Source organism: Giraffa tippelskirchi, chromosome 3, assembly GCF_054371585.1.
Source record: "Giraffa tippelskirchi isolate mGirTip1 chromosome 3, T2T-mGirTip1v1.2.pri, whole genome shotgun sequence".
Lineage (NCBI taxonomy): Eukaryota > Metazoa > Chordata > Mammalia > Artiodactyla > Giraffidae > Giraffa > Giraffa tippelskirchi.
This window is the reverse complement of record NC_137277.1, coordinates 6,131,591-6,148,662: the sequence shown is the minus strand read 5'-3', so window position 1 is coordinate 6,148,662 and position 17,072 is coordinate 6,131,591.

Below are 17,072 nucleotides of genomic sequence, written 5' to 3'. Positions count from 1 at the left end.
AGGAGAGGGAGAGGGAGCCCCCGAGCTAGGAGCACACGTGTGTGGAAGGGCCTTGGCCATCTCCACCCGGCTGCGTGGAGCAAAGCAAGCTTAGCTGCAGAAGGACAGGGCAAGGCCCCGCCCCATGCCATCTCTGCTCAAGTGAGTCTGAGCTGCGTTTCTGCCACCTGCCGCGAAACCCTAACGCAACAGCATATGAAAGGATGAATAACTATTAGCAGAGGTATTGAGGCAGGCTGAGCGAGCAACCATCAGTGGCGCTGTTAGGAGGGAGTTCTGTTTTGGGCGGCTTCCTACATGGCTCAGTGGTGCAGAAACTGCCTGCCAACGCAGGAGAGTCTGGTTCAATCCCTGGGTCGGGAAGATCCCCTGGAGGAGGAAATGGCAACCCACTCCAGGATTCTTGCCTGGGAAATCCCGTGGACAGAGGAGCCTGGCGGGCTACAGTCCATGGGGTCACAAAAGAGTTAACAACTAAACAACAACAACCTGCTTTGGGCAGGGGCTTGAACTGGATGAATGGTTTTGATAAGCACGTATTAGGCACCTCCTGTGTGCTAGGCACTGTGGGCACAGAGGTGAAGGACAATGGTGAAGTTGTCCTGCACTGATGAAGAGTCGGGGCTGCCTCAGTTAGAGGCTGGGAGTGAGGGGACGGCGAGGCTCCGGGAGCTGCCGGGTGGTTGGTGGGGGTGCCCCCTGCAGTCCTGGGGGCTCCCTGTACTTGGTGCACTGCAGGTATTTAGGAAGCGTTTATTGAATAAATGAGTTTGGATTATTTGATGGTTCACCTGCTTGTGTCTGTCAGTGATTCATGCCGTGTACATCCTCTCCTTTGTTTGCACACCTGCCCTCCAGCCCATGCGTGCACGCGCGCACACACACACACACAGAATCAGCTGCCAGGTATGACGCCGGGCACCTGGGAGAGCTGAGTAAGCATCTGTGGTCCACATGATGGAGTGGCTGGCAGGTGAATGATTGGCAGAAAGCTGCCTCCATCCATCTTGCTGTCGGGGCCCTCCCCGATGTGGCATTGGGGGGTGGTGCATGACTGGCTCCTGGAATCTGGCGTGTACCCAGCTCCTCTGACTCTCTGTGTGGATGATCCACGGTGTGTTTTATCCAAGGTCTCTTTCCCCTTGCTTCCGGGTCATCTCTAGCAAGAACCAGGCACCCCGCGGTCATTTCAGTGCTGGTTCTTGATTCTCAGGCTGTCTTGGCGACCTTGGGAGCACGTCATGGGGGAGACGGTGGGAAATTGCAGAGGGAAACATGGGATGGGAGGGATGTCTGTTTCTAGATACTTCTACCATCCCTTTCCTTGGAGGGTGAGTCTGTGCTGCAGGTTCCTTGTGTGACCACTGGATGTCAGTGTTTCTTAATGGATGGAACCTGGGGTCTTGAGCTGGGGTGATGGAGCCGGATTAAGGTGTCTGGATTAAGGTGTCTGGATCGTGCCTGTTTTAGAGACGAGGACGAAGACTCCAGGGAACAGAGCCAAGGCTTAGGCGGGGATCCCACTGGGTGAGACGTGGTGAACTGGTCGAAAGACCCCCAGGGTCCTGACTCCCAGTTCCCTGGTGTCCCCAGGACGAGAGCTGCAGACAGGTGACATTGAAGGTGCGGGGTTGGGGCAGGTGCGGGGGAATCAGTCCTGGGAGGCGTGAGGGCGGCCTGACCGTGAGCGGGGCTGAGAGGGAAGACTTGGAGGGGCCGCAGCTGGGAAAGGCCCGTCCACCGTTCCTGGCGTTCCCTGGCTCTTCCGGTTTCTCATCCTCCCTTCTGCTTTCGGTCTGCTGTCTGAGAGGTCAGCGGAGGAGGGACAGGCTGAGAGGCTCCACGTCTCAAAGGAGACCCTTATGACACTGAATGGAAGCGCAGGCAGCGTGTCACCCCTCTTTGGAGTTCATCCTTCCACACCCCCTGGTTCCCTGTCCTGCAGTCCTGGTACAGCGCTGGGAGCCCAGGATGCCCCCCATCAGCGTGCCCAAGGAGGGGGCGGGGGTGGGGCAGGGAGAGGTTTGCAGAGACTGAGCAACAGAGGAGGGGGCTGGAGCCTAGCACTCGGGGATACCTGGGGATCCCAGAATATAAAGCTGGCTTTGGATTCTGAGCCCCACTTAGGGTGGCGATAGTTAAACAACCTCTGCCCCCCTCCAGTGGAAAAGGAGGTTGGGGTTAGGGTGACTGGGGCATTTTGGGGCAGACCAAGATGGGTGCTTCTGTGGTTTAACTGGAGATAAGGAAGGTTATCTGCTGCCTCCAGTGTGTTTCCTACGAACTCAAGTTTTATCATTAGAGACTGATTTATTTAGGTCAAGCCCTGACTCCCCCTAGGAACTTCCCATGGTTTCTTGCTTGTAATAGACCATTCAGTAAATATTTGTCAACTGAGCCTCCATTAAAATGGAAATATCCCCGAGGAGGGATAAACCAGTTGCGTTTGCTAACACTTCACTGTGAATTACTTTATCACACTAACCAGTGCCCTCACAAGATTTCTCAGGAGCAGAGACCCAGCGCAGATGTGTTCTGAGGGCCTGCCTGGGGAGACAGGGAGGTCTAGAGCTCGGCCCTGAGGCCAGCTGTGACTTGGCTAAGAGCAAGGGCCAGTGACTCAAGGTCAGCACAAGGACACTGGGGGTGCCTGTGTCCCACAGATGTGACCATGCCCCTCCTCTGGTGACAGCTCTTTAATGCTCTCCGTGGTCCTCAGGAAAATGTCCCAACTCATCACCAGGGGTATAGAGACCCTCCTGACTGGGCCCCCTCTCACCCTTCCAGCCCCAGGTCTTGACATTCTATTTTTTTTTAAACCTTTATTTATTTAAAATTGACATATAGTTGATTTGCCATGTTGTGTTAATTTCAGGTGTACAGCACAGTGATCTCACACACACACACACACACACATACACACACACGCAAATCTATTCTTTTTCAGATTCTTTTCCACTATAGTTTATTATAAGATATGAAGATAGTTCCCTGTGCTAAACAGTGGGACCTTGTGGGTTATCTATTTTTATATATAGTTGTGTGTATATGTTAATCCCAAACTCCTAATTTATCCCTTCCTACCGCCTTTTCCATAAGGAAAAGCCTTAAGTTTGTCTTCTGTATATGTGAGTCTGTTTCTGTTTTGTAAAGTTCAGTTGTATAATTTTTTTAGATTTCACATATAAATGATATTTGTCTTTCTCTGGTCTTGTCATTCTAGAAACTTCAGCCAAACTCTTCCATGAAGGTAAAATGAGGCCTTTATTGAGTCCTCCCTTTGAACTTGCCTTTTGTTCTCCATGCCTGATTCACTGTCCCACACTATATCTGGTTAATCCCAATTCACTATTTAAATTCAGCTTGGATGTCACTTCCTCCATAGAGTCCTCCATAACCCATCTGAGGTTGAGGTGGTTTTCCTTTCGGATGATGTTGCATCTCTCCATTGCTGCATTCTCAAAACAGTTATAGCACTGAATTTAATAGATTAATCGGAAGTAGTACCTGTTCAGAGTTTAAGAAAAATTCTGGTTGTGGAGGAGGCTTATAATCAAAAGTTCCAGTTGTCTGCCCCTACCAGTCAAGGTCTGATCAGGAAAATTGAAACCTCCTTAGTTATTTTAACAGAGATAATTTAATATAGAGAATTAACTCAACATGAATTGTGAGACTGGAAAGGTAAAAAGAAAACACGGATGTAGTAGCTGCAGAAAGAAGCCGTCGGGCCTACAGCCGGCAGAACACAGGCTGGGCTTACCTGACCCCAGAAGCTTGAAGAAGACGTTGCACGGAGCTGGGCTCAGACTTCTGCTGAGGGGCACTGACTGACTGGTGCTGATGTGTTTGAAGGGCCCTTTGATGAGGCCCATGGCATAAAAAACTGGACACTGGCGTGAACTGCTCCTGCTGGGGTGGAGATCTGTTGACGGAGGGATACCGACAAGAAGAGAGAGCAAATAGGCAGAGTGTGTCCATTCTCCCCCCTCCAGCCTTCCAGCTGCCCTCTGGTTCTGTTATTGGCAGAAACTAACAGGGAGTCAGCTGGCAGAGCATGTGCAAAGTCCCAGCCCGAGTCCCATCACAAAACCGAGTTTAGAAGGATGAGCTTGGAGTTGAGAGACAATAGCTTAATGACCTATGCAGCCCATCCCTTTGGCTACATAGCATCCATACACATCCTTCCACACACACGTAAACTCCATCGAATGATAACAACATGAGATTTATGCCTTTTCCTTGCCAGGAGCAGCCATCTTTGTACAAAGACCCTTGACTTGTTCTCAAAAACGTGCTCAGTGGCTCAGTCGTGTCCAACTCTTTGTGACCCCTTGGACTGTAGCCCACCAGGCTCCTCTGTCCTTGGGATTTTTCAGGCAAAAATGCTGGAGTGGGTTGCCATTTTCTACTCCAGGGATCTTTCCGACCCAGGGATCGAACCTGCATCTCCTATGTCTCCGGCATTGGCAGGCAGATTCTTTATCACTGAACCACATGGGAAGCCTGTTCTCAAAAAGAGGAGACACAAAATCCTAAAAGTCATTATATCCATCTTTGGGTGACAATCATGGTATCATTTCTGAGTGAGGTTGATTACCTTTCAAATATGGTCAAAATCCTATCTGAATATTCTGTAACTTAAAGACCAAATAAGACACAAATGAGCCTATGAAACAGAAACAAATCAGGGACATAGAGACTGGTAATTGCCAAGGGGGAGGGAGATGGGAGAAGGTTGGATTGGGAGCTTGGGATTTTCAGATACAAAAATCATATATTGCATGGATAAACAACAAGGTCCTACTGTATAGCACAGGGAACTATATTCAATATCTTGTGATGACCCATAATGGAAAGGAATATGAAAAAGAATGAATACGTATGGATGACTGAGTCACTTTGCTGTATAGCAGTAATTAACACAAGCTTGAAATTCAACTATACTTCAAGAAAAAATAATTTAAAAAAAGACCAAACAAAAAGTGAATCACCATCTTTCTTAGAAAATCAAAAAGGGGAAGGAGAGAGAAAAGAAATTAGTTAATATTCACAAATACGTAACAGGTACATATGTAACAATCAAGGCAGAAGAGATTCACGGCTTCTACAGCTCTTGTTTCTGTGAGGCCATAGTTGATATTTGTAACCTCTGTTTCCCACCATCCGTTCCGTATTCATGATACTTCTCGTGGATATGGAAGTACTAGGTAGTAACCTGGAGAATTTCCTGGGTTCCCGGTCCTCTTTGTGTAGCAGAAACCTCGGTCCTCCTTGGTAATTAGAAGAGTTACTCTCTTGGGATGTCCTTGAAGGCCCAGCAGTTAAGACTCTGTGCTTCCATTGCAGGGGCCACGGGTTCAATCCCTGGTTGGAAAAGAAAAAAAGAGAGAGAGAAACTCTTATTGTTTTGTTTATTCAAAAAGAGAATGAGCGTGTGTCAGTCTCAACTTCTAATTCACAGGAATCTTTATTCCGTTCTCATGGGAGCATTACTTTCTTGGACCCAAAGGCCTTGAAATCTGTAGAGCCTGAAGTTGAGGGGACAGAAGGTAAAAGTTCCATGAGAGTTGTGAGCTCTAATAGTGAGAGGAGGGTCTTCCCGTCTGGTCCAGTGGTTGAGGCTCTGCACTCTCAAGGCTTGTGGCCCGGGTTTCATCCCTGGTCAGGGAACTTTCCTGGTGGCTCAGCTGGTAAAGGATCTGCCTGCAATGCAGGAGACCCTGGTTCGATTCCTGGGTTGGGAAGATCCCCTGGAGAAGGGATAGGCTACCCACTCCAGTATTCTTGGGCTTCCCTGGTGGTTCAGCCGGTAAAGAATCTGCGTGCAGTGTGGGAGACCTGTGTTTGATCCCTGGGTTGGGAAGACCCCCTGGAGAAGAGAATAGCTACCCACTCCAGTATTCTGCCCTGGAGAATTCCATGGACTGAATAGTCCATGGGGTTGCAAAGAGTCAGACACGACTGAGCGACTTTCACTTCACACTTCAGGGAACTAGATGCTGCATGCCCAGCGGGATGCGATCTTCGATCTTGTGGCACGCGGGGTCTTTAGCTGGGTCGTGGGAACTCTCGGTTGCTGTGTGTGGGGCCTAGTTCCCTGACCAGGGATGGGACCTGGAACCCCTGCATTAAGAGCTTGGAGTCTCAGCCACGGGACCACCTGGGAAGTCCCTTTCAGAGTCACTGTCAGTCGGGGCTGCCATGTTCACTTCTGGTTGGTGCCAGTGTATCATGCAGAACCATCTGTAAGCAGATCTGATTTCTTTTCTCTTCAGTCAACTGGTCATAAAGCAATTCCTAGGAATCCACAAGTGTGGTTCTATCCTTCAAAGACAACCACTGTGTTTTTGTTTTGTTTTTTTGTTGTCTTCATCAATCTCTAATATTGTAATGTTTCTATTTTTTTGTTATTGTTAATTTCAAACCTGTACTGATTCCCCACTGTGAAAGATGTAGTAGTTTTCTCCTCCCATCCATTTTCTCTTACTTTTGGTAATTATATTTATTTCTTATACTAGTTACCTTCACAATTTTATTTTATTTTATTTTGAAGATTTCTGTTATTTTTTTTTTAATTAATTTATTTATTTTAATTTCAGGCTAATTACTTTACAGTATTGTAGTAGTTTTGCCATACACTGACGTGAATCAGCCATGGATGTACATGTGTTCCCCATCCTGAACCCCCCTCCCACCCCCTCCCCATCCTATCCCTCTGGGTCATCCCAGTGCACCAGCCCTGAGCACCCTGTCTCATGCATTGAACCTGGACTGGCGATCTGTTTCACATATGAGAATATACATCAGTTCAGTTCAGTCGCTCAGTCATGTCTGACTCTTTGAGATCCCATGAATCACAGCACGCCAGGCCTCCCTGTCCATCACCAACTCCCGGAGTTTACCCAAACTCATGTCCATCGAGTCGGTGATGCCATCCAGCCATCTCATCCTCTGTCATCCCCTTCTCCTCCTGCCCCCAATCCTTCCCAGCATCAGGGTCTTTTCCAATGAATCAACTCTTCGCATGAGTATTGGCCAAAGTATTGGAGTTTCAGCTTCAACATCAGTCCTTCCAATGAACACCCAGGACTGATCTCCTTTAGGATGGACTGGTTGGATCCGAGGGACTTGCAGTCCGAGGGACTCTCAAGAGTCTTCTCCAACACCACAGTTCAAAAGCATCAATTCTTTGGTGCTCAGCTTTCTTCACCGTCCAACTCTCACATCCATACATGACCACTGGAAAAACCACAGCCTTGACTAGACGGACCTTTGTTGGCAGAGTAATGTCTCTGCTTTTCAATATGCTATCTAGGTTGATCATAACCTTCCTTCCAAGGAGTAAGCGTCTTTTAATTTCATAGCTGCAAAAATATACATGGTTCAATGCTATTCTCTCAATTTTAAATTATACACTTAAAATACCCAGCTCTTATTCCCTTCATATGAGACGGTAATTCTTGAGTGCTTACTCTGTAAGATGAGAATATTATTTATTTATTTTATGTTTTACTTTTTGGTCACGTGCAGCATGTGGGATCTTAGTTCCCAGACTAGGGATCGAACCTGCGCCCCCTGCACTGGAAGCCTGGAGTCCTGACCACTGGACTACCAGGAAAGTCCCAAGGTGAGCATATTATTTTGTCTCCTATCCTTCCTATCTCCTTTCCTCTCCACTCCTTTTAACATCCCAGCTTCTGCCAGCTTTATCTTTACTTTTATGTTGTCAAAATTGATGACATTTGCATTCTGTTCTTTAACCACATCTGTCACCCTGGTTTTATCTATAGATTCATCTTCAAAGTTGGAATCCAATCAACAGCCTTTCTGTGTTGGTGATGATGTAAATATTGTTTTCCCCAGTGAACTAGGAAATACAGAGGGGTTATGTTTTCTTTTTTCTCCCTCTTGTATCACAACCCATGTACGAAAACTTGAAGGAAATGCACATTGAAATCAAATAGATTGGGCACTTCCCTGGTGGTCCAGTGGCTAAGACTCCAAGCTCTCAATGCAAGGGGGCCTGGGTTTGAACCCTGGTCAGGGAACTAGAACCACAACTAAGAAGACTGTATGCCACAGTGAAGATCCCGAGAGCCGCGGCTAAGACCCAGTATGGCCCAAATAAATAAATAACAAATAAAGCAAATGTAAGAAATCAAATAAGGTATCTTTTTGTATTCACCATCAACTCTTCAAAATCATGCTTAATTGAGATCATGATTGTTTGGTATGAACACAATTTTTTTCTTGGAGTCTTTAAGTATACATTTTAAGTTCTTTTGGGGGAGAAAATTTACCCTCCTCATCATTTCACAAATATCTTTCAGTTTCTTATTAGGTCTCTCAGTTGCTTAGACAACATTGAGCTCTTCTTAAAGATCTTGTGTGTGATGTCCACCGCCAGAATTTGGGGATTTCCTTTACTAGGAGTTTTGCTTTTCCTCTCTTCCTCAGTAACCTGTTCATTGTGTTAGAGGACCTCCTGTAGTCATTTCTTTAGAAAGGGGGGTAAATTTTCTGAATTTTCAGATGCCCCAGGTGCTATTTTTCCTCCGTGGGTAGTTTGGCTGGGCATAGAGTTGGTTAAATTTTGGTGAGCATTAGACTATAAACAAGTAAACAAATTTAAAAAGTACTAATTATAATAAGTTCTCTGCAGAAAAATAAGTAAGTGATGGGCATGGAGCAACTAAAGAGCTTCTTTAGATAGAGCAGTGGGTGGATTGTCCTAGAGAAGGTGACTTCTCAGCTATGAGTTGGAAGACAGGAGAAGCCAGTCACCTGAGTCAAGTTTGGAGGGTATGGGGCCGGCAGGGTGGGAGGGGAGTGGCTCAGGCACAGGAAACAGTTGGTGCAAAGGCCCCCAGTCTGTTCTTTCTGGAAACTACCAAACCTCCCTCCTTGTGCTCTAGGAGAGTCGATTTCCCTCTGTGTTCAACCAGTTTGTGTATGTTTCTGTTACTTGCGACCAAGAGTCCTTGGTCATGTGAGTTTTGTATTATTGTCCCATTTTTCTAAATGATGGGTCTGAGTTTTAGGGATGCTGAGTAACTTGCCTGTGGTCACTTGGAGGGGAGGTTAGAGAGAAGCCAGGTGTGTTGGCTGCAAAGTTCAGGCTCTCCCTGTTGCTTCTCCCGGAATCCTTCTCCCCACACCCAGAGGCACGGGTTTCTTCTTTGTCGGACTCTTGCGATTTGGATTCACGGCGCAATCGTGGCCAACGTTCATCTCAGAACTGTCCCCACAGCCCCAGTTTCAAATGTTGCCCCATCGCCCCGCCAGCGCACTTGAGGTTCTCAGACCTTTGCCCTGAAGGAGCTCAGAAATTTCAGTCGCTATCGCTCTGCCGCCTTGCATTTTCGCTCCTTTTTTCACTGTCTCGTTAGCTAAGGGGAAAGCTGGGGAGGCAGACTGAGAGGCGAGAGGTTCATGGGAGCAAAGAGAAAAGAAGGCAGGGAGAGGGGGGGCCAAGTTAAGAAAGAAAGAAGGAAGAGGACTTTCCTGGTGACACAGTGGTTAGGGATCTGCCTGCCAGTGGAGGCGACGCGGGTTCGATCCCTGGTCTGCGAAGATTCCACGTGCCGTGGAGCCACTAAGCCTGTGCTCCACGACTCCCGAGTCTGTGCTCCGGAGCCCGGGAGCCACAGCTGCTGAGGCCACATGCCACCAACCACTCAAGCTGCGGCCCTGGAGCCTGCGCTCTGCAACAAGAGAAGCCGTCTCCACGAGAAGCCCACGTGCTGCGACAAAGACCCAGTGTAGCCCCAAATAAACTAATACATTTATTAAAAAATAATAAAAAGAAACTCAGAGGATTCTGAGTCAGAAAGCAGGACAAAAATCATGCCTTAAAAAAGGAAAGAGGAAAGAAGGCAAGAAGGGAACGATGCAGAGACTCGACTGAATGAACACAGGCCACGGTCTCCCATTTGATCTCAACCAAAAGGCCAATCTGGTCACGTGAATTCGCCTGACTCCTCCCTTGGATGGTGTCCTGCCTTCCGTGGGCTGAAGTCCAATCTCCCAGGCCTTGCTCCAAAGGTCCTGCCACTCCTCCACCTTCTGTAAGATTCCAGTCCTCCTGTCCAGCCCTCCTACGAGTCTTCAGAGGCACCAAGCCTTGCCCATCCCTTGGGTCTCTGTTCCTTCTGTCTGGGTATTCTTTCCTCTTCTTTCATCCTCCTCACAGCAGGTCCCAAGGCCAGGGCTTGCAAGCAGATTATTTACCTGGGGAAGTTACCCTTGGGAGCAGGAACAATGGAGAAGGAGTCAAACAGGGAAGGAGGGGAACCAATAGGAGCACGTGGTCACAGCCGCAGGATGCTGGTGCTCCGCGTCACGGGCAGCAGGGTGCGTGTCTCAGACCTGTCCACCCACTGGGCACCAGGGAAGTCCCTGTGCCGTCCTTCTCTTGATTAAACCCTCCTCATGCTGTTCCCCAGCCACCGCTGCCTCTTTCCTGCCTGGATATGAGGATCCCCAGGTCAGAAGCAGGAGACTGCTGTTCAGCTGTCTGCTTTTCTTAAGGCTCTGGAAATCCTGTAGTGTTCTTACCTCTGTGTGTATGTGTGTATCTGTGTGTGTGTGTCTGGGCTGCCCTCTCCCTGGACAGCCCACATTAGTGCAGACAGCCCCTGTTAACATATTCTACAATCTCACATTGGTGCTGGGGTCCCGCACCCAGGTTTGCGAGCAGGTGGGGGCTGTTTTAGGTGAAAGCTCAGCCCTCATCCTCTTAAAATGGGCTGAGTGTCTGTGGACATAGCTGCCTGAGCCCCTCAGCCACACCCTGATGTCGATGGAGGGGCCCCCAGAACCTGGCACCCCTACTGTGATCCCTGGAAAGATTCCAAATGCAGAGATGGCAGACAATCCTCCTGGCTTTCCGGGTTCTCGTGGTCCAAATAGAGATGTGATCTCCATCTGTGGACCAAAAGCTGGGGACCAGAATCAATTTGTCAACAAACACAGGCCTGGAGGGTACATGAGGACTGAGGGGTTCAGGGTAAGAGGGGACACCATTTGAGTGGGTGATATAAACCTAAAAAAGAACTTCCCTGGTGGCTGAGTGGTGAAGAATCCACCTGCCAAGCAGGAGACAAGGGTGGGTCGGGAAGATCCCATGGAGGAGGGCCTGGCCCCCTACTCCAGTATTCTTGCTAAGAATGTCCATGGGATTTCCATGGACAGAGGAGCATGGCAGGCTACAGTCTGTGGGGTTGCAGAGTCAGACAGGACTGAGCATACACACATAAACCTAGAAAAACCTTCTGGAGGCAGTGATTTGGAAGAGCCTGGTTTTCTCTTCGGCTGAGTGCCACGGGTGTGATTTCCCATCACAGTGAGGAGGAATCCACTTTGCTGTGATGAGAAAACATCAAGGGCAGTTATGTTATTATTTTTTAAGATTTTTTTTTATGTGGACCATTTTTAAAGTCTTTATTGAATTTGTTACAATATTGCTTCTGTTTTGTGTTTTGCCTTTGTGGCCCTGAGGGGATCTTAGCTCCCCTACCAGGGATCAAACCTGCACCCTTTCTGTTGGAAGGAAAAGTCTTAACCACTGGACTGCCAGGGAAGTCCTAAGGGGTGGTTATAGACATCAGCCATGAGGTGTAATAAAGGTGAAACTGGACCATGTTCAGAGGGAAGTAACCATGATGAAGGAAATGAAAATCAAGTCTTTGCAGGAATCAGGCTCATGTGAAGGGAGAACCCAAAGGAGCTAGTTAGCTGTAGACACTTTGAAGGTTATCTATCACGTGGAGGAAAGGAGATATATTTCCTGTGTCTCTAACAGGAAACCTTGGCCCAGCATAGACAGGCAGATTTCAGCTCAAAAGAGTCAAGGGTAAGCTTCCTGTGTATAGTGGACTGGATTATTGCTCTCACTTGAAAAAAAAATTATTTGGCTGCATTAGATCTGAGTTGCAGCATGCAGGATACTTGTTGCATCATGTGGGACCTTTTGTTGCAGTCCCCAGACTCTCTAGCTGTGGCACACTAGCTTAGTTGCTCTGCAGCATGTGGCATCTTAGTTCCCTGACCAGGGATCAAACCAGCGTCCTCTGCCTTTCAAGGCAGATTCTTTCCTCTGGACCACCCAGGAAGACCACCGGACCTGGTGGTCTTAGCACTGGACCACTGAACCTCCCTGCTTTCAGTTCTTCATGCCCTCCTTTTGTTGTGTGATCTCACGAAGTACATTTTCCCACCCTATCGCTGCTGCTCTTGGCTCTCTGACTTGCTTTGGCCAATGGAACTTTGGCAGACATGATCTAAACTGAGGACTCCTGTATGCTTGTTTGCTTTGGTTGGTCCTCCTGAGCTCCCTTGATCTGCTCTTAGAAGAATGCTTAGGGTAGATTCTGGCTTGAGGAGAATGTATAGACATAATCAACAGACTGGAATGCAATTGGAGCCAAGTTTAGCCAACCCTTAGCCTGAAGCAGAACAATCCAAAAATAAAAGCTTGTTATTTTGAAGCCACTGAGTTTTGGGGATGGTTTTGTTACACAGCATTATTGCTCTAATAGCTAACTCATACATCATTACTGAAGGCAATCAGCCTAGGCTTAAGACCATTTGGTTGCACATTATAAAGGAGATTCCAGCATTAAGCAGGTGTTAGGGCTAGGATATCTTTAAGGTGTCTTTGAGCCTTTAGATTCTGTGGTTTTATGTTCCAAAGGGAGTTGTGGTTAACTCTGCTTATTTGAGGCTGAAATCCTAGGGAATAGAATCAATACAAGAACAAAAATTTAAACTTGACACAGGCCAGTGCTGCACCTCCCACCTCAGCCAGACATTTCATGTACCAGTCAGGGTCCAATCAAGAGCACAGTTCAGTTCAGTTGCTCAGTCGTGTCTGACTCTTTGTGACCCCATGGCCTGCAGCATGCCAGGCTTCCCTGTCCATCACCAATCCTGGAGCTTGCTCAAACTTATGTCCATTGAGTCGGTGATGCCATCCAGCCATCTCATCCTCTGTCGTTCCCTTCTCCTCCTGCCTTCAATCTTTCCCAGCATCAGGGTCTTTTCCAATGAGTCAGTTCTTCACATAAGGTGGCCAAAATATTGGAGTTTCAGCTTCAGCTTTAGTCCTTCTGATGAATATTCAGGACTGATCTCCTTTAGGATGGACTGGCTGGATCTCCTTGCAGTCCAAGGGACTCTCAATCTTCTCCAACACCACAGTTCAAAAGCATCAATTCTTCAGTGCTCAGCTTTCCTTATAGTCCAACTCTCACATCCATACATGATTACTGGAAAAGCCATAGCTTTGACTGGAGCACAGAAACCACTCTAAATCTTTAATACAAAGGGAATATTTGATAGGATTTTGGTTACACAGGCCATGGAGGAACTGAGAGGTTGAATAAGGGATGGCGAGGCAACCCAGGGATCAGCTAAGCAGGAAGCTGTGACTGTCGGTGGGATGGAGGGCCCAGGGGAGAGGTGGGGTTAACCCAAGGCTGGGATGACCTGGTGAAAGCTGCAGCTGTGGAGGGCTGCCCGGTGGGAACTGGAGCCTCAGAGAAGATGTAGCTGCCTCCTTAACTTCCTTGAGACTCTGCCCAAGGCCCAGAGAGAGGGAGAGACCGTCTTAGCTCCTCGCTTCTTCCCGCCCTCCAGCCTCCTCCCAGCGTGTCTCCCAGTGGCTGAACCCAGCTGACCCAGATTTTGGGGTCTCCCGGAGTCAGATGTCCTGATACAGAGAAGGTCAAGGGAAGGACAAGAGATGGTTCTGAGGCTGCCGACCAGCACTGCCTATCCATGTATGCCTTTGGCCAGTATGCCTGTCTTGATAAACTGCCTTCTCACCCATCCAGCTGCTCAGCCAGAAACCTGGGAGACATGTTTTCCACCCCCAAGTCTACTTCATCAGCGATTCCCAGGAGCTCTACCTCGAGATCATATTTGCACAAATATCCTTCTTGTCATTTGGCCTTTCCTTTGTCAGCACAGGGTCACTGCAGCAGCTCCCAGCTGGTCCTCCTGCCTCCATGCTTGTTCTGTCCCCATCTATTCCCCACATGGCAGCCACAGCGATATTTTGCAAATATAAATCAGATTGTGTCATTCTTTTGGTAAAAACCCATCCAAGGTCTTCGAATCCAAGCTCCTTTGCTGTTCTCTGCTACCTTTTCTCTTGCCTGGAAAATCCTATGGACAGAGGAGCCTGGTAGGCTGCAGTCCATGGGTTCGCTAAGGGTCGGACACGACTGAGTGACTTCACTTTCACTTTTCCCTTTCATGCACTGGAGAAGGAAATGGCAACCCACTCCAGTGTTCTTGTCTGGAGAATCCCAGGGACGGCAGAGCCTGGTGGGCTGCCGTCTGTGGGGTCGCACAGAGTCAGATACGACTGAAGCGACTTAGCAGCAGCAGCTACCTTTTCAAGCCCATTTTTACCCTTTTCTTTTTTTCCCCACTGAGTTCCAGGTACTTATGGGCCTTTCCACACTCCTTAGAGTCAGGCAGAATCTTTCTCACCCCAGGGCCTTTGCACCTGCTGCTCCCTCAGTTTTTAATCATAACCAGCTCCTTTGCATCCTTCAGGTCTCAGCTGACCTTTCGCCTCTTCAGAGCTGCCTTCGTGGACCAGCCTCCAGGGTCCTCCCAGGGCCGCCCACTGCCTTCTCACTTCTCACTCATGCATCATGCTGCTGTTCTTTCATTCACATGTTGCTTTGTTTGTTGTCTGTCTCTAATCTTTATGAAGGCGGAGCCTTGACTGGCTTGCCTCCTGTTGGGTACCCTGCTCCTCTCTCCATGACTAACGTATGGGTGACACTCAATAAATGTTTAGTAAAAGACTAATGGAAAAGACAGAGGGATGTCCTTTGACAGAAGAATGGATAAAGAAGATATGGTGCATATATACAATGGACTATGACTCAGTCATTAAAAGAGAATGAAATAATGCCATGTGCAGCAACATGAGTGCAACTAGAGATTATCATACTGAGTGAAGGAAGTCAGAAAGAGAAGGAGAACGTATAAAGGTGTGGCACCCTTTATATGCAGAATCTAAAAAGAAAGGATACAAGAACTTCCCTGGTGGCCCAGTGGCCAAGATTATGTGTTCCTAGTGTAGGGGGCCTGGGTTTGATCCCTGGTCAGGGAACTAGATCCTGCATGCCATAACTAAAATCTGGCTCTGCCAAATAAATAAGTAAAAATAAATTGAAACAAAGAAATGATGTGAATGAACTTATTTATAAAACAGAATCAGACTTACAGATTTAGAGAAAGAATTTATGGCTGCCGGTGGCGGGGGGAAGAATGGGGAGAAAGGATAGTTAGGGAGTTTGGGGTGGGTATGTACACACTGCTGTATTTTAAATGGATAAGCAACAAGGACCCACTTTATAGCACAGGGGACTCTGCTCAGTGTTATGTGGCAGCCTGGATGGGAGGGGAGTCCGGGGGAGAATGGATACATGTGTATGTATGGCTGAGTCCCAACATTGTTAATCAGATATACTCCAATATAAAATAAAAGCTTAAAAAATAAAGTGCTTAGCAGTGCCTGAAAAAAGAAAAAAAAAAAACCCGAGGGGCTGAGAAGGTGGCCCAATGACACTCTGAAGGAAAAAAAAAAATAAAGAAGTCGATATGTCTGTGGACTGCCGAGGGTCGGTGGCCTGATCTTTGTGCAGAACGACTGGGAAGAGGCTGCCTTGAGTGTCCGTGAACCCGGCTCCCACCGTGAAATCACCCAGCAAGGCTTGAGGCAGGGGAGTGGAAAGGTGCTAAATAAAGCCCAGATCTCATTGTCTCCGGTCTTCTGATTACCAGGTATTTAGACTGCAGTTACACAGTCAGCGGTGATGAGCTGTAATTGCAGGCGTTCACCATGGTTATTTTTTCCCCTGGAAAATAAAGTGATACCTGTAATTTCCCCCAGGTTGCGCTCCAGCCTCCCCTCCCGAGGCCCGGGGCTCAGCAGCCTTCATTACCCCTAACCACGGGGTTCCCTTTCTGCTCCTTGGCGAGTAGGTGGGTGGGCTGGGAGTTCAAAGCTCTGTGTCCTGATTTAGATTTTGCCATTGACTTGCTGGCGGATTCTGACCCTCAGAGTGCACATCTGGAAAATGGGGGCTGTGCTGGGGACTTGGGGAGGTAAGGGGGAGCAGGGATGGAATCCCAGTGGAGCACAAGGTCCTCAAGAGAGGAGCTTTTAGGAACCGAGAGCTGAGCAAACAAGATGGAGAATCCAGAAGGCTCAGGAATCAGCATTAGCCACAAGGAGCTACTGACTCTGTGCTAAGTCGCTTCAGTCGGGTCCGACTCTTTGTGACCCTGTGGACTGTAGCCCTTCAGGCTCCTCTGTCCATGGGATTATCCGGGCAAGAACACTGGAGTGGGTTGCCATGCCCTCCTCCAGGGGATCTTCCTGACCCAGGGATCAAACTCGAGTCTTTTGTGTCTCCTGCATTGGCAGGCGGGTTCTTTACCACTAGAGCCATCTCATTCTGTGGTGACCTCCGATCCTTGGGGCAGGGCTTCCCCCATCAACCCAGCCCACAGCCACAGTGTTTTTTTTCCTTTTGGCTGTGTTAGGTCTTTGCTGTGGTGCACGGGCTTTCTTTGGTTGTGGCACACGGGCTTAGTTACCCTGTGGCATGTGGGATCTTAGTTCCCCAACCAGGGATCGAACCCCTGTCTCCTGCATTGAAAAGCAGAGTCTCAACCACTAGACCACCAGGGAAGTCCCCACGGCTACAATGTTGCCCTCGCCCTTGTCCCTCCCCGTGCTCCCTGTCTGCTAAAGCGCTTGCTCTGGCTCTAGGAATCACCTGGTTCCACGGCCCAGGGGGTGATGGAGCGGGAGGACGGGGGCTTCCTGTCCTCACTGTACTTTCTGCAGGAACGCTGTTGCATTGACCCTATCATGGTGCCACCCCTTGACACCCTCCCTGAGCTTCCTTGTGGGCTGAGCTGGGACTAGTATCGCTTCAATAAGAAGATGCACCCCCAGCGCTCCAGCTCCAAACAGCAGACTTGTAAAAATTTATTCTTATTTTTTTAAAAAAATTGGAGTATAATTGCTTTAGAATGCT